This window comes from Lepidochelys kempii, chromosome 14 (assembly GCF_965140265.1).
Source record: "Lepidochelys kempii isolate rLepKem1 chromosome 14, rLepKem1.hap2, whole genome shotgun sequence".
Taxonomy (NCBI): domain Eukaryota; kingdom Metazoa; phylum Chordata; order Testudines; family Cheloniidae; genus Lepidochelys; species Lepidochelys kempii.
Genome location: NC_133269.1, coordinates 27,909,415 through 27,933,356, shown reverse-complemented (window position 1 = coordinate 27,933,356; position 23,942 = coordinate 27,909,415). Strand labels below are relative to the sequence as shown.

The following is a 23,942-nucleotide window of genomic DNA, read 5'->3' as shown; positions in this document are numbered from 1 at the left end:
CTGAGGAACTAATGGTCCAGGCTTCCCAAATTGGTAGGGCTTAGGTTCAAGTGTTGAGTGGCTAGGATATATTGTGAAACTGAGGTGATAGCTTGATAGAAGATAGGAAAATGTGACCCCTTTGTATGGTTGTTTGCCATCTTATAGGGTCCCGGTACTGCCCGCTGTCAGAATCTAGGCCCAACCTACCATGCCCAAATCTTATTCCTCAACCCCATAAATCTGCAGGTACACTTACTCTATAGGTTAACATGTTATGCCATATACTCATACGAATCGATTATCTCATTCCCGAAACCGTTAACCCTGACCTAATTCATGACTTCCATGTTCTGCAGTGTGCCTTGCAGTTACCGGTCTGCTCCAGACTTAAGGTTAGCAGATTCAAGTTTTTTGTTCAGTTCCCCAAAGCTAAGGGGGGCAACTGGTATGCCATTTATCTATGCCAAAGTTTACAAACACTTATACTAACTTACTCTAGCTAATCGTACAGGATACAGGCCTGAAGGTTATTTGCATTACAGCCAACTATTATGAATAACCATGAATAACCCTTATGAATAGCATAAACTGGAATTCCACATAAACAAAACCCCAGAAAATACTATGATTAATTAATAATAGGATATGATAACAAAATAATATGAATCAAACCAAAAGAAAACATATTACGCAATATGGCAAGCTAGCAAACTGACCTTATGGGCTACAGCAATGAAAACCCATGCAAAGAATATATTTTGCTTCTCTGCAATGGCCTTGTCTTCTGAAAGTGCTCCTTTGGCACCTCGGTTACCTTGGGGCCTCACTGATTGTTTGGAAGTCTTCCTACTTCTGATGTACTTAAAAAACATTCTGCCAGGGAGGAGTGGGGAGCCCAGTCTCTCAGTCCTTCTCCCCTCCCGCCCCCACCCCACTGCCTCTCTTAAGTTGATGGAAGCACTCCTGGTAAGGATGCGCATGACTGACAGAAGGAGAGTAGTGTGGATGTGAATAGTTTGACTTACGTTTGTAGTGCAGACATGCCCTCAGTCTCTGAGGACCTTGAACTGCTTTCACCAAATGCCCACGCATGCCACCACCCCACAAGACTGGTAATCATAGATGCTGCATTCAGAGCAATAATTTTTACTTCAGCAGGATTTTGTTGTTGTTGTTTGTTAGTTTGTTTGTTTTGCAGGGGGGTGCTTATTGGCCTACATTTAGAGAATTAATGATATGGATGGTGGGATGAATTGCACGCTCATGCAAGTTTGTGGATGACACTAAGATTGGGGGAGAGGTAGATATGCTGGAGAGTAGGGATAAGGTCCAGAATGACCTAGACAAATTGGAGGATTGGGCCAAAAGAAATCCGATGAGGTTCAACATGGACAAGTGCAGAGTCCTGCACTTAGGACAAAGAATCCCATGCACCGCTACAGACTGGGGACCGACTGGCTAAGCGGCAGTTCTGCAGAAAAGGACCTGGGAATTACAGTGAACGAGAAGCTGGATATGAGTCAACAGTGTGCCCTTGATATATAACGGTAGAAGGCTAACGGTATATTGGGCTGCATTCGTAGGAGCATTGCCAGCAGATCAAGGGAAGTGATTACTCCCCTCTATTTGGCATTAGTGAGGCCACTTCTGGAGTATTGCGTCCAGTTTTGCCCCCCCCCCCACTACAGAAAGGATGTGAAGAAATTGGAAGGCAACAAAAATGATTAGGGGGCTGGGGCCCATGACTTATGAGGAGAGGCTGGGGGACCTGGGGTTATTTAGTCTGCAGAAAAGAAGAGTGAGGAGGAGGATTTGATAGCAGCCTTCAACTACCTGAAGGGGGGTTCCAAAGAGGATGGAGCTAGGCTGTTCTGAGTGGTGGCAGATGACAGAACAAGGAGCAATGTCTCAAGTTGCAGTGGGGGAGGTCTAGGTTGGATATTAGAAAAACTATTCACTAGGAGGGTGGTGAAGCACTGGAATGGGATACCTAGGGATGTGGTGGAATCTCCATCCTTAGAGGTTTTTAAGGCCTGGCTTGACAAAGCCTTGTCTGGGATGATTTAGTTGGGGTTGGTCCTGCTTTAAGCAGGGGATTGGATTAGATGACCTCCTGAGGTCTCTTCCAACCCTAATCTTCTACGATTCTATGAATGTTTGTTAGGTATATCTGGCTCTCGTTTTCCATCTCTAAACTCCCTCACAAAACTCCCTGATTTGCTAGCTCCTCTGGTACTTAGGAGCTGCCTTTTAAAATTTCTGAGTTAGTCCTGCCCCTTCATGAAGGCCTTCAAAAATCACAGCTGGGAAATTAAAGGGAAACAAGCCAACAGAACTTTTTGTAGGCTTCATTTACATTAAGTAAATGTCAGGCTTTAAAGCAGCTGAGAGGATCTTCAGTAACCAGAACATATGGGAAAATGTCCAAAAAAATGAAGCATAGTTCTTTTGAGGAACTAAAATGGCACAAATGTCCATGAATTAATGTATGAAATTAAAGAGTTACAGCTTCACTTTCAGTAACATTTTATAAGTCATCTCTCCCTCTCTCACACTCTCTCTTTCCTTCTCTCTTTCCTTTCATTCTATCCATTTTTGCTCATAATCTTTTTTAGCTTTTGTTACCCACCCTGGTTTATTTCTGACTTCTCCATTCTCCTCTAGTCACTGTTAACTGATTATTTTTCTCTCATAGTCTCCATTCTGTCCCCCAATTTTACCCCTTCCCCATTTGCTCCCCCTGGGTGTTTCCCCTCTCAAGAATGTTTTCCTTTCACTCTATCCATTTCTGTTTTTCACCCTTTTTCTAGGACTCTCCCTTTATTCTTGCTTCCTCTGCTCCCTCTGGTTAAACCCACTCTGTCCCTGCTTCTTCCAGTGTTCATTCCCTCTGAAGCACCTGGCATTGGCCACTGCCGTAAGACAGGATACTGGGCTAGATGGACCTTTGGTCTGACCCAGTCTGGCCGTTCTTATGTTCTTAATTCTTAGAAAATCATGAGATTGACACACCGCTTGCCCCCCCCCCCCCAAAAGAGATTTTTAAAGAAGATTCTATAATGGTTTCTGGTCTGTCTCTTGGTTTTTAATTTTCCCCTTCCTATCCCCTATGTCTGTGTGACAAATAGAGACATCCCATATCTACAGAGGAATGTGACTTTGGCCCCTGTTGCAGGAGCTGTCACTGGGGGGCCCCAATGAGATCTGATTAAAGAGTTTTGTACAAAATGCTCCCTGCTGGTGTAGAGGTTCCAGCTTCTCTCTAAACTCCAAATCCCAATTAATTAATTCTCCATCTCTGCTGCCACCACATCTGCCTGTCCCCAAGCCCAGCAATTACTTCTCCCACCAAAACCCTACATCCCTCCCTGCCCCACAGTGACCCTCTGCTTCTCCTGCAGCTTCAATGGGTCTCCCTTTCTCTCTCGCGCCCCCCCCCCCCCCGCCTCCCAAAATTCCTGGTGCTGCAGAGATGGAGGGGGAGGAGATGGAATAAGGAACCAGAGGGTTGGGTACACGGGAGTCCTCCAGGGTCATAGAGACTAGCATGACTGGGGCTAGGGAAGCCCATTTTTTAATTCCCCCCCATGTATTAGTGACACTGTCTGACTGAAGCTCCCCAGAGTCCTCCTGGACCATAGAAGATAGCGACAAACAGTCTAAATAGCTCCCTGGGCAATGAGATTGGCTTCTCCATCTTGATTACTTGCTTCTTTCTGTGGTTTCACAGTCCAGACATGAGACCCCAAGGACCCTCCAGGGTCATAAAGACTGGAGTTTCCAAGGCTAGAGAGGCTGATTTCAGGGTCCTCAGTGCAATATTCCACCCCCTGTGTCTCAGGGACACAGTCTGAGCTCGGATCCTGCCCCCACCCAGAGCCAGGGGTAGATTCTCTCCGCAGGGACAGAGGCTGGTGGGAAAGTGAAGATTGGGGCCTTGTTATCAGCATCGAAAAATGTCACTTGGCCCCATTCACAGTCCAGACAAACCTGGATCCTCCTGGGGACCTGGCTCATGGGTAGTATGGTTTCAGGGGAGGTGAGAGCCTGGAACAGACCCAACTACTGCACAGCCCAGATCCCCACTTCAGGGTTAAAGCTGACTTCTCCCTTCCTCCTCACAGACTCTTTTGCCACTCCCACAGCCCAGAATCCTCTGTCCCCCACCTCCACATCCCAGCAATATATCCCTGAAGTGAATCCCTCAGAGCCCAGCATACAGGCCCAGGAGTCAAATCTCTCTGGATTGTTTGGCAGATGTTGCCTGGTGTCTCCCCATTTCACACTTTTCTGATCCTCAGACAGGATGAGTCGGGGATGAGCCGTGTCTGGATCCAGAATCACATTCACTACGGGAGAGAGAGAATCAGAGTTCAGCCCTGGGGGAATCTGGGACCATTTCTCACACTCCCTAACATCCCTGCTTGGCAGTTCCTCAACCTGTGTAATGGGATCCACTTCTGTACTTTCTCATTTGAATATAGAGCCTGCAGCTCCCTGCTCCCCAGCTAGGGCTGGTTCATTCCCAGCAACAGAGACTTGGCAAGGAAGGTAGCAAAAGCTTGTAATTAGGAGAGTCCTGAGGAGGCAGGTACCAACTTTGAACCCCAGAGGGAGTCTCCTCCCATAAATGCATCCTCCACTGCCAGGCCTGGGAGCAGAGATGAATTCGCAGCACAGGGGAAGAGCCAATAGTTCAAGGCCAGTGAGCAGGAAGCAGGAGGTGGCAATGGGTGGGGCAGCCCCTTCCCAGCCCAGAGAGAAGGGAGGTCTGCAGGTGGCAGCACTAGAGAGACACCATCTCCCCAACCCACAGAGCAGCTGCAATGGCAGAGTCCAGCCCTGCCCAAAGGAGAAGAGCCATGGGGAACAGTCTGTCCCCCAGGTGAAATGGGGAAGGGTGTGGCAACCAGGAGGCTCTCTCTCCTGACCACCTTGAAGGTAATATTGGAAAGGCTTGTCAATGTCAATACAAATTCTCAGATCACAATTGAGGTGGCTTTAGGGCTGGGCAGTGCAAGTGTCTCTGGTTATTGCTGTGTGGGAGAGTTGCTTTCATGGACATTTTCTGTTAATGGAAGGAAAAACTCCCCCAAAGCTCACCCTGGATGTGTGATCCCAGAGATCCTCCCTTCCCTGCTCTAGCTCAGGTGGGAAAGAGTCTGGAGGGGAAAAGGGTCACAGAGATTAGAGCACAGCGTCTCTGATTTACAACACCAGCCTGGGGAGCTGCTTCTCTCTCCTGAATGCCTGAGAATAAGCAGAGATGCCCTGGCAGTTCGTCCCCCTGGCTGCTGAGACTTTCTGTGGTGGCTGCTTTTCCCCTCCTTCCCAGCTGCATCTCCCTACTCTTCCACACCTTAGTGTGCAGGTGGTTGAATCCCCCTTGGTGCATCAGAGGATAGCCCTGGATGGTACAACCAGACTCAGAACTAGAGTGACTGGATGGAGCCCACAGTGCTCAGCCAGTGCACGGGGCTGCCCACCCTACATGTCCCCTCCTTTGTGTTCCAGAAGGTGAGGACAACCTAGCCTCTTGCTTCTCTTGCTTTCCTCAACCAGGTCCTGTGAGAAGGTGTTTCCCACTCATCCCTCACAGCTGGCCCTCTGTAACTCATCATCACCTCTGCACCACAAGCCTCCCCAGCCACCTTTGACACGCCACCTGTATTGGCTGAAGGACATCCAGCTGGTCCACCTCTGTACCAGTCCCCGAGAACATCTGTACATGCTTGTGCTCCACACCATCCACTTCCTTGCCTTTGTGTTCCATCCTGACTCCAAATGGTGGGACCGACAGGAGAGAAAATGAGGAACTGTGGTGGGCCTGCCTGTACTCCACTTTTGTTCCACAGCCCACTGGGGATATTAGGTGGTGTGTCAGCTTGCAGCCCCTTTTCCAGCTCTTTTTGAACCTCTTACTAAAGTTCTGGCTGCAATATTCCCTGCACCTCCTGATGTATACACACCCCATTTGTGACTTCAGAAAGTGGCAAGACCTCCTTATTAATCTCCTCCTGGTGATGGCCAAGATGGCCACACATCACTGCAGGAGGACAAATCTGGAGGGAGGAAGAAGTGCTCTGAGACTGTGGCATGTATATCCATTCCCTTTTAAAATCATGTCTCCAGGCACAGTTCCCCTGGGCAGTGTTCACTGACTCCTTAGACACCTTTGAGGAGCAACAGATGCTCTCTGGGGTTCTCTGCTTGGTGTCCCCTTCTGGCTCCCTCATTTTTAACTTCTGACCTCTCTCCTTGTCCTGGTTTCTCTTTCATTGTCCCAAATACTCCATTGTTCCCTGGGCTTCATGGTTTCTCCCCCTTAGTTGAGGGGACGGGCCTTTAGCTTTGGGAAGGCGTAGATCCACCATGTCCCAGTACATGCAAATAGCATCTCCCTGCTTTTCCTGCTGGAGCTTCTCCTCTGAGGGTTAGAGAGGAAGGTGAGAACCTGAAGTTGCAGGGAGGGGAGTTAGAGGAGGAAGGTAATAGATATAAACCTGGGGGAAGCTCTATACTGAGCCTGTCCTTCTCTCCCTGGCCTGGGAGAAGAGAAGGGGATGGGTATTGGGGATGATCCACTCAGGCCAGAGAGTGGCCCCTTCTCCAGCCCAGAGAGCAGGAAGGATGTGGCAACATCACAGAAGGACCATATCTCTAACAGAGGAGAAAGAGAGCAACTCAAATGGGAGATCTCAGCCCAGCCCAGCTGAAGAGAAAGATGGGATGCTGGTGAAGAGCAATCGGAGCGAGCCTCTCACATAGGGGAAAAGAAAAAAATGTGGCAACCCTTTGAATTTAATATTTAAAGGGCTTACGGACATGTATGGAAATGCCAGGGTCAGCATTAATGATTGGTGAGGGAGAGTGTATCTACACAGCAGTTTAAGCCAGGGTCTGAGCCTGGGCTCAAGCCAAACCCTCATTGCATCCACACTGCAAATATGCTAATCTAGGGCTCTGATCCAGAGTCCCAGGACCCTGCAGGTCTGGAGGGTCAGAGCCCATGTTAAACTGGAACCCAGGGTCCAAGCCCTATTGGTTTCCTATGTGCATGCATCCGTGGCTTGACTTGGGTGTGGAAGTCTTCTGGGTGTATCCTATAGTTCCTGGAGGCAGAGGAGCAGTGCTACAGGCAGCCAGCACAGCATGCCAGACACAGCATTACTACCTGGCCGAGAGGTCCCCCTTCCTGCTCCTCCCACAGTGGTGGTGGAAGTTTCTCCTCCATGGTGGTGCACGGAGCTTGCCTGGAGCAGGGAGCAAAGTTAGGAGGTGGGTCATCCTTCCCTCAGCCATACTGAGCCGAGAGCTCTGCCACTTCTTCTCCCTGCAGGGCAGCTGCTATGGTCCCTGCTCTGCTCACTGGCCCTTACTCCAGGCCCTCCTGCCCTCTCTTGGGCTGCAGGTGCAGGGTCACCTGGGCAGCATGCACTGTTAGGGTGGTCAGTGGGAGCCAGCACCAAAACTTCTCCGCAGCATCCCAGAGGTCTGGGGGTGTGGTGATGGCAGGGATAAGGGATTCCCCAGGGTTGCTGGAGCACACTGCATCCCAAGCCTTGGGGATGGATTTTGCCACTTTGCAGCAAGCAGCAGCCAGACTGGAATGTGTGTGTGTCTTCCCTCTGACACCTTCATTTTATGTCAAACTTCAAAACAAACTGAAAAAATCAAGCAAGCAAGCAAAAACTTGATCATTGATCATCGTATTTGAAAAATTAAGAATTACAAAGTTTCACTGTAATAGTTTGACACCCTGGAGACTGATGTCCTCATTATCCTTAGGACAGGCACCAGGGGCATGTTTTTGCCAATGTGACTGAGCCTAGAGCTGGAGAACCCAGTTATCCGACTAGACAGTAATTCAGTATAATGCCCTCTCAAATGGAGACAGCCACCAAATGAGCTAATTACGCGGCGTATGTACTCACGTGCTCCTTACGGGCACCCGCGTCCCATCAATAGCACCACCACAGTTAGGAAACAGGATTGGCAGTCGAGTTTCCCCCCAGTGCAGAAAATTCTTAACCTAGAGTTAAAATGCAGTGTTGATGCTCAAGCCCAGGATTCCCTGACAAGAGGTCAGCTAACTCAAATCCCTTACGCTTACATTGCTATGTAGGCCTAGCCTCAGAGTGTTTCTTGGTCAGGGAGAGTGTTTCTGTTCGTCAGTGGGTGCAGGGACTCAACACTAAGGATGGTATCAGGATTGTTTGTGTGATTTCGGCTTGGGATTTCTTAGTATTTCATGTTTCAGAGTAGCAGCCGTGTTAGTCTGTATTTGCAAAAAGAAAAGGAGGACTTGTGGCACCTTAGAGACTAACCAATTTATTTGAGCATAAGCTTTCGTGAGCCACAGGTGCCACAAGTACTCCTTTTCTTTTAGTATTTCATGTTTTTGTTTTTATTTTTATTTTTAGGGGGGGGTGTCATGGTCAGTGTTGGTTTGGTTTGTACATTTATCTAGAAGTTCATGAAAATGTTTTCATGGGATTTTCCTCTTTATTTAATGATAATCTCCACCTGAAGTCTCACCTGGTCTGTGTGATCCTAAGGATTTCCCTCTTATTGTCTCCAGTTCAGATGACAGAATGTCTGGAGGGGGAAAGGATAAGACAGATGATATTTCATGCTGTCATATTTGTGACATCCTCACTCTTAATTGACATAATTGTATTTTAATTATGAGAGAAAAACAGTTGAAGAGAGACAGAGACACACCCAGATTTTTAACAAAGGCTAATATGAATCATCCTATTTTCTTTCATTCAAGCGTCTCAAATCAACAGAACCAATATCCATGAAGCCTCAGAACCACTCAAAGAGACACTATGTGGAAGACAGATTTTCTGTTCCCTCATCCTCCAAACCCAGCTGATTTCTCATTCTCCTTTTACATTTTGTCATGAGCCAGGCCAGATCCTGCAAAGATTTTAGCATTAATGTAACTTTACAAACATTGGCCTCTTTCACATCAGTGGGATGCTGAGACTTTTCAGGATGAGGAGCCTGAATTGTGAGCTCTTTGGGTCTCAGTATATGTACAGAGCTCAGTATATGTACAGAGCTCAGCACAATGGGGCTTTCATTCTGCATAGACTGAAATACAAATAATCTTAAAATTATTTCATAAATGTGGAAACTGAGTCAGGGAGAGAATTGGCTCAATGGGCCTCATTCACCCCTGCACTGGTAAAAGGATGGGGGAAGCAGTTTGTGGTTCTCCTATTCAGTAGCTGCTGGGGTCAGTGCAGACATTGGCACAGGCTGCGGAAGTCCGGAGGTCCAGCCTGAGTTGCACCTCTGGTCCAGTGGCCCCTAGATGACTTCTCCCGGAGGCAGTGTCAAAGGCACAGCTTTACCCTGGCCACACCCCATTATTCCTGCTCCACCCCTTCCTCCTCTGCCCAGCCCTCAACAACTCCACTCTATTCCCTGCTTTCCCGGGAACACTCCTTGAGCCTGCAGCTGCTGTGGAGGAGCTGGAGGCACAAGAGGCTCCTGTGCTGCGAGGATTCCCCTGGGTTTACACCTTCCCTACAGCCCCTTTGGCCCACACAAGCTGCCACACGGGGCCAGAGCACAATGGTGAGCTGGGTCCACATTTCAAAAGTGGCCTTAAATTGAGGGTTTACGTTTTGGGTGCCGACCTTTAGGCCTTGTCTACACTGTTTTGTCGGCAAAAGGCAGCTTTCATTGACAAAACAGTGGAGGTGTACACACTACAATGCACCTCTTGGTGACAAAACTCTCCTGCTTTACTGACAACATATAACCACCTCAATGGGAGGCATAGAGATTTTTGCAGCAAAATTAGATCAACAAAGTGTCAGTGTAGACACTGTGTTTGTTACGTTGCTGTAACTGGCCTCCGGAAGGTATCTCACGATGCCCACCGTAACCGCTCTGCTCACTGTTTGGAAATCTGCTGCCATTCATCCAGCTATGTAGACATGTGTCCCTCCCCTTTCAAAGCCCCAGGAAGTCCCCCATACACAATTTGTCTCTCTTTCTCACATACACACTCCCCACACACACAGTCTCTCACACGCTCCGCCAACACATTCTCTCTCTCTCTCATGCACAACCCCCCCACATGCTGTCACACATGCTTCCCCCACACAAACACACACTTCTGTGGGCTTCTTGTATTACTGTTAGGGTTACCATATTTGAATCTTCAAAAAAGAGGACACTACACTGGGGGGGGGAAAGGGGGTATTTGCTTGCCCCACCTGCCCCCGCCCCAACTCCACCTCTTCCCCGCCCCCATTCCAACCCCTTCCCCAAAGTCCCCAACTCTGCCCCCTCTCTGCCCCATTGGACCCCGCCCGCTCCTGGCTCCCTCGCCGCTCGCCTCTTCACTGCCCACCGCTGCCTCGCCGCTCGCCTCTTCACCCTCCCCGCCTGCCACTTGCCTCCTCACCCACCCACCAGCCAGCCACTGGCTCCCTCGCCGCTCGCCTCTTCACCACCATGCCCCACTCGCCTACTCACCCCTCCTGCCGCAGGTCGCTCTGGCTCCTAGGATCAGGGGCAGCCAAGGGGTCTCCACGGGCTGCGCCCGCCACAAGCGTGAGCTCCGTGGCTCCCATTGGCCAGCACCAAAGAAAAGCACCAATGGGAGCTGCCGTAGCCATGGAGTGGGGCTTACAGGTGCCGGCAGCACGCAGAGAGCCCTCCCCCCCCACCCCTGACTCGACCCGACCCTAAGAGCCAGAGGCACCTTCCGGGGGGCGAGGTGGGGAGTCCCAGCGGTGCTTACCTGGGGCGGCTCCCAGGAAGCATCCGGAAGGTCCCTCTGGCTCCTAGGTTCGGGTCAGGTCGGGTCAGGGCGGGGGCGGAGGGCTCGCTGCCCGCTGCCGGCACCTGCAGGCCCTGCCCCCGCAGCTCGGATTGGGCAGGAGGCAGCACGCGGAGACCACCTCTGCCTCTGTGCCTAGGGGCCGCCCACACTGCAGGCTCCTGCCAGCGGGCAGGTGCCGGGAGCTGCCCCAGGAAGCGCCACCAGCCCCGGGACTTCGGTGTGTGTGGTGAGGTGAGCGGTCCCCAATATCGGGACAAAGGACGTCCCAACCGATGTGGCAAAATCCCAGACGTTTTTAGATATTTAAAAATTCCTCCCAGATGGTGATTTAAGAACCAAAAAGCTGGACATGTCCGGGAAAATACGGACGTATGGTAACCCTAATTACTGTTCAGCAGTGTCAGTTTGGTCATATTATCAAGCGTTACTCTAAAAAGGGATCTAAGATGTGTAACTTTTCAGGCACACACAGAAATCATTACAAGGTTCATAGCACAGTGCAAAGAAACAATGCCAGGTTCAGCACACTACAGCAACACACGTTACTGTGGCTCAGTGTTAAAATGCTCCTTCAAGGCATCCTCCAGCCAAATAGCCCCCCATTGGGTTCCCCCTATAGCCTTGTGTTCAATACAAGCACAATACACAGCACAGCACAATCCTGAACAGCAGCGTAGTATCCATGCTTTCTGACAGTGATGGCTGGGGTGCAGGTTGCCAGGGCAGTTGAAAAATAGCTGGCCATACAGTAGGATGCCCATGGAACAATGAGATTGAGAAACCTTCATCATGTGACTCTCTACCTGCCTGCATGAGGCATTGCAAACCCTTCACAAAGCACCTTCTGACCAGTGGCACAGTGGGATAGCTACCCAGAGCTGTCTGTGTCAATGCAAAGCTACTATTGTGGATGTGCTTTGCCGACACAAGGAGCACAGTGTGGACATGCAACAGTGGTTTAATTATAGTAGTGGCTGTTTGTTGGCGTAACTGGAATCGACAAAACTCTGTAGTGTAGATAGACAAGGCCTTAGGCACCTGGGGCCCAGAGTTCCTTGGTAATGGGCACCTGCAGATCCTACGGACTCCAGCTGCATGTGGGGCTGCTAAAAAGCTGTGGAGCACATGCCCCGTAGTTCTGTAGTTGGAAGAGAGAAACTGAGGTACCCCAAATTTTGTACATTTTTACCTTAATGATTGTACCAAAGTTCACAGAGTGAAACAATGTGAAAGATCCTGGCACCTGGGCCCTTACTTCATCTGCTCAGTTTGTCTGCTTTCTACTTGTTATTAAATAGGTACATAATCTAATTGAACCAGTTGCCCAGAGCCCATCTCCACCCATAGTCCCAGAGACACACCCTGGTTTCCTTTCCTAGATCCCTTCTCAGTACCTTTGAACTTCCACAGAATCTCCATTAGAGCAATATTTCGCTGGGAGAAATCACTGAGTCTCTTTTCCAGCTCAGGAGAAATCTCCACTGGCTGGAGGAACTTCCCCTTCTCGCACCTGGAGAGGAAGAATTTCATGATATTATGTTTCTTTTAGTGACTCATTATAATTCCTTGCTAGTGGAAGTTGCTGCTCTTATGGGCCTGGAGTTAGAATTCCTCCACTTCTCCCAGTCTCAGAGCAGGCACAGCACTGGCCATGGCAGTGCAACCTTTCCCTAAAGGCCCCATTAATATTCTTCATCTCTGGCCTGGACAGAGCAGATCTGTACATCAAAGGGGAATCATGTTTTCATGACCAATTCACTCCTTCGCCTCCATGCACTAATACTAGTATGTTCCCATATTTCATGCGCACAGTGTTATCAGATTGTTCTTTCAGGAACTAGATTGAAACCTCAGGGGCCCCCGCCCCCACCAGTTCCTTCCACACAGGTCTCCAAACAGTCCTGAGGTGGTAAAGACTCTTGATTCCTGCTGTCCAGGGCATGATTGTAACCAGTGCCTTGAGCTGAAAGGCCCATATTGATCCTCGGGGTTCTGAGGCAGCCAATTCCCCAGGGATGTAACATCTCTAGGAAATACTGTAGGCCAATCTTTCCCACTGAATAGATAATTCAAGAGTCCTGTGTTAAAGGGTGAGGATTAAATGCATAAATGGGAATTACATTCTGAACGTGACCTTGCCCCATATATTTTGCTGCAGTGCCCTGGGGAACTATAGTAAAGAACAGCATTATCAGATACATAGATGAACATGATTTGTTGGGGAAGAGTCAACATGGTTTTTGTAAAGGGAAATCATGCACCACCAATCTACTAAAATTCTTTGAGGGGGTCAACAAACATGTGGATAAGGGGGATCCAGTGGATATAGTGTACTTAGATTTTCAGAAAGCCTTTGATAAGATCCCTCACCACAGGCTCTTAAGCAAAGTAAGCTGTCATGGGATAAGACGGAAGGTCCTCTCATGGATTAGTAACTGATTAAAAGATAGGAAACAAAGGGTAGGAACAAATTATCAGTTTTTAGAATGGAGAGAGATAAATAGTGGTGTTCCCCAGGGGTCTGTACTGGGATCAGTCCTATTCAACATATACATAAATGATCTGGGGTAAACAGTGAGGTGGCAAAATTTGCAGATAATGCAAAACTACTCAAGATAGTTAAGTACAAAGCAGACTGTGAAGAGTTACAAAGGGATCTCACAAAACTGGGTGACTGGGTAAAAAATTTGGCAGATGAAATTCAATACTGATAAATGCAGAGTAATACATATTGGAAAACATAATCCCATCTATAGTTATAAAATGAGGGGGTCTAAATTAGCTGCTATCACTCAAAAAGGAGATCCTGAAGTCATTGTGGATAGTTCTCTGAAAATATCCCCTCGATGTGCAGTGATAGTCAAAAAAGCTAACTATGTTGGGAATCATTAAGAAAGAGATAGATAATACAACAGAAAATATCACATTGCGTCTATATAAATCCATGCAAAATCTTGAAAATTGCATGCAGACCTGGTCACCCCATCTCAAAAAAGGTTCAGAAAAGCACTACAAAAATGATACTGGTTATGGAACAGCTTCCATATGAGGAGAGATTAATAAGACTGGGACATTTCATCTTAGAAAACAGACGGCTAAGAGGGGGGCTATGATAGAGGTCTTTAAAATCATGACTGGTGTGGAGAGAGTAAATAAGAAAGTGTTATTTACTCCTTCTCATAATGCAAGAACTAGGGGTCACCAAATGAAATTAATAGACAGCAGTTTTAAAACAAACAAAAGGAAGTATTTCTTCACACAACGCACAGTCAACCTGTGGAACTCTTTGCCAGAGGATGTTGTGAAGGCCAAGACACAAACAGGGTTAAAAAAAGAACTAGATAAGTTCATGGAGCATACGTCCATCAGTGGCTATAAACCAGCTTGGTGTTCCTAGCCTGTGTTTGGCAGATGCTGGGAATGGTGACAGGGGATGGATCACTTGACGATAACCTGTTCTGTTCATTCCCTCTGGGGCACCTGGCATTGGCTGCTGTTGGAAGACAGGATACTGGTCTGACCTAGTATGGCCATTCTTATATTTTTATGAAATGTAGAGTCGATACACTCTCCAAGCCCTTTCACAGCATCGTGAAGAATGAGGGGAAGTGAAATAGAGCCACATACCTGCTCAAGGTGCTTCTGACATCCTAGAGAGGAAAGAGACAGAAAAACAATTTTAGTCCCAAATGCCGCCCACTGGGGATCCCAGAGAAGGGATTTTGCAGATATGGGTAAAAGAGGCCCTGCCTTGGCCCTAGGGCCATGGATTTGCTGAGTTAATGTCATCTCTAATATAAATGAGTCTGTAATTCTTCAAAGAGAAACAATAATTCACATTTCAGGAATGCACACACTGAATTACACTGTGACCTCTGACTGCTGGTCTCCAGTGCCCATGATTCAGGAGCTGTCCTATCCCTGTGTTTGGATCAGGGATGTTTATAACTCAGTCTCACCCGCAGGAATTCACTTGCTGGCTTCTGACACTTCCCCTCCAGATCACTGATCAAGTTGCTGAGACGGGAAATCTCCTCAGACATTTTAATGACATTGTCATTCTGTATCTTCACAATCGCCTTTTCCAGATTTTCCAGCTGGGCCAGCAGGAGGTGCTCTTCTTCTTCTAGAAACTGCCGCAGTTGCTGAAATTCAGATACAACCTTCTGCCTCTTGTTTTGTGTCTGTATCTATTTTTTTTTAAAAGAAAGGAAAGGTAAGGGTTAGAGAGAGAGTCTAGGGTCCGTTCATGGAGTGCTGATTCTGCAGGAGGGAGAATTTCTTTGAAAATTCTGTGATGTCTAACACATGATTATACCCTGTCGTTACTAGGGAGAGGATTTTCTACCACTTTCCCATTTGTCCCTAACATTTTTTCATGGTATGTTTCTATGTCTGACATAGTCAGCACACTGTGTTAAGCCAGACCCAGAGCAGCAGCCAGCAGGACTGAGCACTACATTAACAGAGATGCGAGGGGAGAGAAATAATTAACAATGCAAGAAATGTCTGCAGACTCAGGCAGATAGCACTGCACGAGACATAGTCTGCTCACCTTGGGAGGAGTTTTGTGAAAGACACAAGGGCTAGAAATTAACTCATTAATTGGAATGGAAGCTTAGATTCTACAGAATATGATGTGGTCCTGCTCCTGAGAGAGGATTTCTCAGGGCCGGTGCGTGTATGTGTGCGAAGACATAGGACTCTAACACAGACATCCATGCCCATGAAGAAACACAAAGCCCACATTCCCCAAGTCCATGGAGGAAGCTGCCTACAAACAGATGTCCTACCAGGTGCACCCGCAAAGGGAAGCCAAGGGGCCTGGCCCATCCACTTTTCACCACAGACCCAGCCATCTACCGCTCCTCTTCTCCCCGAGGTCCAGCCTCCCGGCCAGGCTGGAAGCTGGAGCCCGGCCAGGGTAAAAGAGGCCCAGGGAGCCCAGGCTGCTGGGAGAAGCCATGGGTGGGGGGTCCCGAGACCAGCTTCCTAACAGATGGCCCACTGCAAGTCCCTGCAAGTTAATAACAATGGGCACCTACCAGATACTCCAGGCTTTAAACCTCTCCAGTCACTTTAAATCTCAGAAGCTTTTCTCTCTCTTCCTTCAGAATCTCCAAATGGGCCTGAATCTTTTCCTGAAGAAACAGAAATGATTTTGGGAGGTTTCATTTTGAGAGTGCTTGGGGTGGGGTGGGGGTTTCCATATCAAACCGAAGGCTCTGTAGGTGACTGTTAACCCTACCAGGTTTATGACATCAGGAACACCAAGGAAATGAAACCTCATTAACAGAGACAGCTTTACATTGCTTTACATTGTGAGTGAGATGAACACACTCAGTGTCGTGTGTAGAACTCTTCTGTCAAAGGTACTTACCTGGGATGGGGCAGTGTCCTATTGCCAGTGAATGATTTTAGAAGTGTGTAGCCAGGAATGGGGTAGGTATTCTCTTTAAATCTATATTTCCTTCTATGAAGGAGAAGAGAAAGTGCCGACTGTCACAGCAGGGATCAAAGAAAACCTTTGGGTTCAGCTAGCCCTGCCCCGTTATACCTGCAGCCAATGCCAGGCCTGGAGGGAGGAGAAAAGAAGGGAGCCAGCTCAGCCAGGGGATGACTGGTGAGGGGGCAGGAGCTCCCTGTTTGCCTGCCTGAAGGGACGGAGTAGCGACTTGCCAGCCAACGCAGCCACTGGAGGCAAGTAAGCCAAGGGGAGCCTGCAGATAAGCCCCAACTGTGGGGCAACTGGACTAGTGGGGCTGTGCCCCAAACTAAAGAGACTTTAGAAGGAAGCAGCCTGAGGAAACTGGTTTTGAAGGCCCCCCGTGTCCCCCCGACAGGGAGAGAGAGACTCATCTCCCCTGTTTAGGGGTTGAACCACACAGGGCCCTGGGCTGGGACCTGATGGAGGGGGTGTGTGGCCCAGATCCCCCTAAATCCCCTTTGAGCAACAAACTAGCCACTAGTTCATCTGGCCATTGAAAGCTCTATCACACCTTGCTTTTAAAGATTGGGGCTGTGGTGGGAAACTGCACATGAGTAACCTTATCTGCCTTTTAGCTAGTATTTGTTTCTTTATATACATTACACATGATTAAAATTTCACTCACTAATTTCACCCAGATGGGAGAGCAGAGTAGTGTTAGTGATTAAAATTTAGGGTCATTGGATCAAGATATTCCTGAGATACAGCTTGTTCCAAAACACAAAACAGAATGACAACAAAATGAAATAAAAACACAGTATTTCATGAAATTCATAGATTCTATCCACCCTGGACACAAATCTCAGACTGAAATGTAAACCTGTGGGTAACATTCACCTCCACCAAAGTTTCTTTATAATTATAATTATTTATTGTTTCGTCTGAAGAAATGTCAGTGGTGATATGGGGGTAAGTGGCAGAGGAAGTTGGGGGGGGCTTGGCACGGGTGGGCTGTCAACCCCAAATTCTCCGTAGGTCTTTCTGTTATTTTCTTGTCACAGTATTGTATCAGCTGTAAAATGTAGATGAGAACTACAAATGTCTAAGTGATCATTAACTCTTACAACAAGTCTCTTTCCATTTAAAATACTAGGAAATTAAATAGCAAAACAAACAAACAAGCAAAACCCCCAGGCAAACAAAGAACCCCACAACTTTGTTAAAGGAGAGTTCGGGTTGCTCATTGACATCAAAAGTTCAAGTTCATCAAAACTAAAATTTCTGAAAACCAGGAAATAAAGAGTTAATGTAAATGGCAACACAGCCTCAGCTCTGCCCTCTTTGCAGGATGACCCAGAACCCCCATCCTGCACGCTGGCACTCTGCCTTTGCAGATGGTGCAGAGCACTCAGGGAATAGGGCACATGACAACTGTAACACAGACTCAAACACTTTCTTCTTGCTAAAGTACAACTTGATTTTGGTGAGCTTTACTGGCCAGGAGCTACCTACGTCTGTTCTATGCTCAAACACTGAGTCTGTTCCCATGTGTGTCGAATTTTATAATCCTTCCTGCCCTTTTACAACCCTTTCTCACAAGATTGCATTCAACACTGTACTTTCACTTCTCATTCAACACACAGACAGCTCTCCTCTCCCACCACCCTGCTGACAAGCCCCATGGCAAGAAGATCCCCTGGGTCCTGCTGCTGACTGAACCTCCCTAACTCAGTGCTGGAATGATGCATACTGGATCCCTCAAGGTACATGTGCAGCTCTGTCCTTTGATAACAGACATGGGGGCTTCAAACCCAGATCTCACATCACAGTCACAGCTCTGAGACGCTCCTCAAACTAATCCCCAGCTCTCCGCATATCACAATCACAGCTTGTCATAAATATAAAGGGAAGGGTAACCACCTTCCTGTTTCCAATACTATAAAATCCCTCCTGGCCAGAGGCAACATCCTGTTACCTGTAAAGGGTTAAGAAGCTCAGCTAACCTGGCTGGCACCTGACCCAAAGGACCAATAAGGGGACAAGATACTTTCAAATCTTGGGGGAAGGCTTTTGTTTGCGCTTTTAGTTTATGTGTTGTTCTCTCTTGGGACTGAGAGAGGCCAGACAGAAATCCATCTTCTCCAACCCATCCTAATCCAAGTCTCCAATATTGCAACCAGTATAGATAAGCCATGCAAGGCGGATTAGTTTATCTTTTGTTTTATGTGAATTTTCCCTGCGTTAAGAGGGAGGTTTATTCCTGTTTTCCGTAACTTTAAGGTTTTGCCCAGAGGGGGATCCTCTGTGTTTTGAATCTGAATACCCTGTAAAGTACTTTCCATCCTGATTTTACAGAGATGATTTTTACCTTTCTTTTTTTTTTTTAATAAAATCCTTCTTTTAAGAACCTGACTGATGTTTCCATTGTTCCAAGACCCAGGGGTTTGGGTCTTTGATCATTTTGTAACCAATTGGTTAGGATGTTATTCTCAAGCCTCCCCAGGAAAGGGTGTGTGTAGGGCTTGGGGGGATATTTTGGGGGAAGACGTCTCCAAGTGGTCTCTTCCCTGATTCTTTGTTAAATCGCTGGGAGGTGGCAGCGTACCAGGTTTTAACCTAAGCTGGTAGAAATAAGCTTAGGGGGTCTTTCGTGTGGGTCCCCACATCTGTACCCTAGAGTTCAGAGTGGGGAAGGATCCCTGACACAGCTCACTTAAGTTACTCCAACTGATTTCTTCACCATTCAGTACAGCTACACCTAACACATTGAATGCAGCTGGGGTGCATGCAGATAATTCTCAGTGACTATTCCCAACTCCAGCGGGCAGGGTGAAGGTTGCACTGGCATGGACCTTAACTCTCTATTTCCTGGTTTTCAGTAGAAAGCGTTTTGATGAACTTGAGATTGTGGCAGGGCCTGAGCTGTCACTGGGAAACCTTAACTCTGTTAACAAAGGTTTGTTGGCTGGGTGGTTAGTGTTTTCATCACTCAATTTATTATAGCCCACAAGAAGAGCAGGAAGAAGGGGCACTTCAAAATCTTTGCTGGAGTCAGATAACTTGGGACCCTGAAAGCTGGAGACTGCTGGTACAGACACTTCCAACTCAGTGGGACTGTGGCCGTTTCTTTAAGAGAGGACTCGAATCTCCCCACATGACAGGAGTAGAAATTGCTGCCACTTTCCAGCTTCTATCTACCTCTGCACATGCTGCAAGAGAAGAGTGTGTTTATCAGTTTGGTACAAAAACCGATTTCCTTAAAGAAGCGTAAGGAAAAGCGATGAGAACACGCTGCTGCTATTTTATAGCCAGAATGAATTGATAAACTGAAATAGTGTTTTAAATGGTAACGATCTCAATAAAACCAATGAGGTCAGATCACACCTGTCATAAATATAAAGGCAAGGGTACCCATCCTTCTGTATACAGAACTATAAAATCCCTCCTGGCCAGAGACAAATCCCTTTCACCTGTAAAGGGTTAAGAAGCTAAGATAACCTTGCTAGCACATGACCAATGAGGAGACAAGATACTTTCAAAGCTGGGGGGGGACAAAGGGTCTGTCTGTCTGTCTGTGTGATGCTTTTGGGGGGAACAGATCAGGAATGCAGCTCAGAACTCCTGTAAAAAGTTAGTAAGTAATCTAGCTAGAAATGGATTAGATTTCCTTTTGTTCAATGGCCGGTAAAATAGGCTGTGCTGAATGGAATGTATATTCCTGTTTTTGTGTCTTTTTGTAACTTAAGGTTTTGCCCAGAGGGATTCTCTATGTTTTGAATCTGATTACCTGTAAGGTATTTACCATTCTGATTTTACAGAAGTGATTCTTTTACCTTTTCTTTAATTAAAAAATTCTTCTTTTAAGAACCCGATTGCTTTTTCATTGTTCTTAAGATCCAAGGGTTTGGGTCTGTGTTCACCTGTACAAATTGGTGAGGACTTTTATCAAGCCTTCCCCAGGAAAGGGGGTCTAGGGCCTGGGAGGATATCTGGGGGGGAAGACATCTGCAAGTGGGCTCTTTCTCTGTTCTTTGTTTAACATGCTTGGTGGTGGCAGCATAGTGTTCAAGGACAAGGCAAAGTTTGTACCTTGGGGAAGTTTTTAACCTAAGCTGGTAAGAATAAGCTTAGGGGGCCTTTCATGCAGGTCCCCACAACTGTACCCTAGAGTTCAGAGTGGGGAAGGAACCTTGACAACACCCGCATGGGTGTTGCATTGCATAGGCTGGGGAAGGCTGTGCCTACCCAAATAGCCTTGTGTGGCCCTGCCCATGCTCCTCCTCAAAGCCCTGCTTGCCCTTCCTTCTTGGCCCCAGCCCAGGCAGGCTACTCCTCTTCAGGGAAGCAGCATGCTGGGGATGGGGCTAGGGCGGCCAGGACTTGGCGTAGCTGTGGCTGCCCAGTGCTGGGGGGCGTCAGGCACTGAGGCCATGCCGCCTGCTGCTTGGGGGAGGGAGGGGAACGGAGGTGCTGAGGTGGCCTGTCCTGTGTGTGGGGTGGCCGGGGGTGGTGGTGGTGGTGGTTGCATGCCACCCACCCTGTGCTGGGGACCTGGGGGGGCACGCACTACCTGCCCACCCTGTGCTGCGGGGTGGGGGAGCACATACCGCCTGCCCTCCCTGTGCTCTGGGTTGGGGGGGCTGGCAGACATGGAGAGGGGGGCTTCGGCAGGGGAAGGGGGTGGATCCTAGGGGAAGGGGAGTGGGGCTGGCCGGAAGGGGGGTGAAGAGGGGCAGGGGGCTCTGAGAGCCAGAGGGCACTGAGGGGTTAACAGCGATGTGTGAGGGGGCAGGAGGGTGGTGAACAGGGAAGCACAGGCAGGATGGGGCCATGGAGATGTGGGGCTGCTGAAGAGATGCTGAGGGAATACTCAGAAATCAGGGGGCGGGGGAGAATTCTGGGGCTCAGGGGAACAGAGCTGGAATAGAGGGAAACTCTCAGTGGCGGGATAAAGAGAAGGAAAGGGTGAGATGTGTGGAGAGGGGCTGTGGGGAGGCTCGAGGGAGAATATGAGAGCAAGCTGAGACTGGCTGGAGAAGGGAGAGCCAGAGGGTAGGAGAAGGGAGGGGGATGGTGAGAGATAAAATAGCAGCTCCCCCAGCCCATGGGGTAGGAGAGGGGCAGGGGGGAATCTTTTCCCCTAGAAATGGTCAAACAAGCAGTGGGGGAAGTGATAAGTGGCTCATCTGCAAACGAATAAAGAATTAGCCCCAGCCTTTTGGGGCTTTCCTTGGTCCAGATGTTGCTTCCCTTTTGGAGATTTCACAAGCTTCATAAGAAGTTCCAATTCATCTTTCAAATTCAAATATGTCTGACATTGATGCTAAGACATAATTATTTCTGACTTCTGACTCAAGCCTATCTGCACCCACATTTTGGTGAAACGAAATTTTGCCCAACTCCATGCTTGCCACCCCTTCTTGTCTTTCCCCCTGCCCGCCCACAGATCTGTTACTGTTCAGGTTCAGTTTGGATGAGCTATTGCCAGCAGGAGAGTGAGTTTGTGTGTGTGTGTGTGCCCCTGGGGAAAAAAAAATGGGGGGGGGTGAGACAGCCTGGATTTGTGCTAGACATGGCCCACCTTGATTACTATGCACATTGTAGGGAGAGTGGTCACTTTGGATGAGCTATTACCAGCAGGAGAGTGAGTTTGTGTGTGTGGTTTTTGGGAGGGGGGGTGAGGGGGTGAGAGAACCTGGATTTGTGCAGGAAATGGCCCAACTTGATTATCATGCACATTGTGTAGAGAGTTGTCACTTTGGATGGGCTATTACCAGCAGGAGAGTGAATTTGTGTGTGGGGGGGTGGAGGGTGAGAAAACCTGGATTTGTGCTGGAAATGGCCCAACTTGATGATCACTTTAGATAAGCTATTACCAGCAGGACAGTGGGGTGGGAGGAGGTATTGTTTCATATTCTCTGTGTGTATATAAAGTCTGCTGCAGTTTCCACGGTATGCATCCGATGAAGTGAGCTGTAGCTCACGAAAGCTCATGCTCAAATAAATTGGTTAGTCTCTAAGGTGCCACAAGTACTCATTTTCTTTTTGCGAATACAGACTAACACGGCTGTTACTCTGAAACAGTTGATTGCTCCCATTGTGGGAAAATCACCAGCCCATTGTGTATTTTGTTTTCATCTCTCAAAATGAAAATAAGATGACCGTAATTTTTTTTAAATGATGAGCTTAAAAAATGTGAAATCTTAATTTTAACTGGACACACACACACACTTTTTCTTTCAGTTCAGTGCAGGTTCAATCAGTAAAACAAAATTATGCTTCAGGTTCAGCTCCAGTTCCAGTACGAAATCCCGGTTTGAACTAGTTCTCCGGTTCCAATGTGAGACCAGATGGGCAAATGAGATCAGCATCGGAGCCAAAGGGAGTTGGCGGCAGCTTCCCTGGGCCCAGGGCAGGGAATCGCAGCCAACTCCGCTGGGAGCAGCCTGGGGCCAAACCCTCCCCCTGCAGCCAGGATGGCACCGGGGGGGCACCTCTCCCTGTGGGGATGGGCAGGTCTCTCTTACCTTCCCTCCAAGCGGTGCCCTCCCCGGGAGCAGGGGCTGGAGCCCGGGATGGGGGGTCCTGGCCAGGCTGGGGTCTCTGCACCGGGAGAGGCTCCTGGGAGCAGCGGGAATCTTACTGCTGGAAATTCCCCTCTCCCGGCTGCAGCCAGGGCCCCGGGGTCCCCAGCAGCAGCCGCCGGGGCTCGGGGATCTTGCAAGGAGCATGGCCCCCCCACAGCGCCCCAGAGTCACTGCAGCGAGAGCGATTCACTTCCTGCTGCTGGACTGGGTGACCCCAGCGATCACTGCAGCCCCCAGGGACAGTCAGGTCGATGCTGATCTCATTTGCTGGGAGCCAAAGGGCTCCCTTTGGCTTCTTTGTTATGTAACTGCTTGTTTGGGGGCTTTGGGTGGGGTGGGGAGGCTTCTATTAGGAAGCCTATAATGGCTTCTTTGTACTTGCCCATTCATTTCTCTCAGTAGCCGGTTGCTTTTCTTTAAGAAGCCTGTTGCTTGTTTTGCCATTGAAGTGTGTGGCTTGTTTGGGGCTTGGTGAGTGGGACTGGGCGGTGCCTCCGAAATGGGATTGGCTTGCTTTGGGCTTGCTGGGAAAGGGCAGTGCAGATTTTTTATCTTGTGAGACTTGGCAGCCTTTTCCAGACTGCGCTGTGGGGACAGCTGGGTCAACGACACCTGGGGAGTGGGAGCTGGAAGGGGGCTGAAAAGGGGCAGGGGGAGTGTGGGCCAGAGGGGATTGAGGCATGAAATGGGATGTGTGAGGGGGCAGGAGGGAGGGAACAGGGATGTGGGGCATGGGTTGGGACTGGGGGGCTGTGGGTGCGCTGGAGGGAGGATGAGGCAATTCCTGGGAATCAAGATGCAGGGAGAGAATCATGGGGTGGGTGGGAACAGGGCTGGGAGAGAAAGAAAATGGGAATGGGGGACAGTGAGAAGGGAAGAGGGGGAGAAAGTGGGGGGTGACACTAGGGGGCTGGAGAGAGAGTGACAGAAGAGACTGGCTGGGGGAGGGGGAGAGAGGCTAGTGATTAAGTAGAGGGATGGTGAGAGACACAATGGCAGCTCTCCCAGTCCATGGTACAGGCCAGGGGCAGTAGGAGGGGGAGGGGTCTTCCCCACCCAGCAGCCACGGGAGATTTTGTTTTTACTGGAAACGGTCAAAGTGTTGGGGGTGAGGGGGCGGCAAAGGACTAACCGC

General features: G+C 48.7%; 1 pseudogene; it reads right to left on the bottom strand.

The window, feature by feature from the left end:
* Nucleotides 1–3,446: 3,446 nt before the first annotated feature.
* On the bottom strand, nucleotides 3,447–23,118 carry LOC140897626 (E3 ubiquitin-protein ligase TRIM15-like; annotated as a pseudogene).
* Nucleotides 23,119–23,942: the final 824 nt, after the last annotated feature.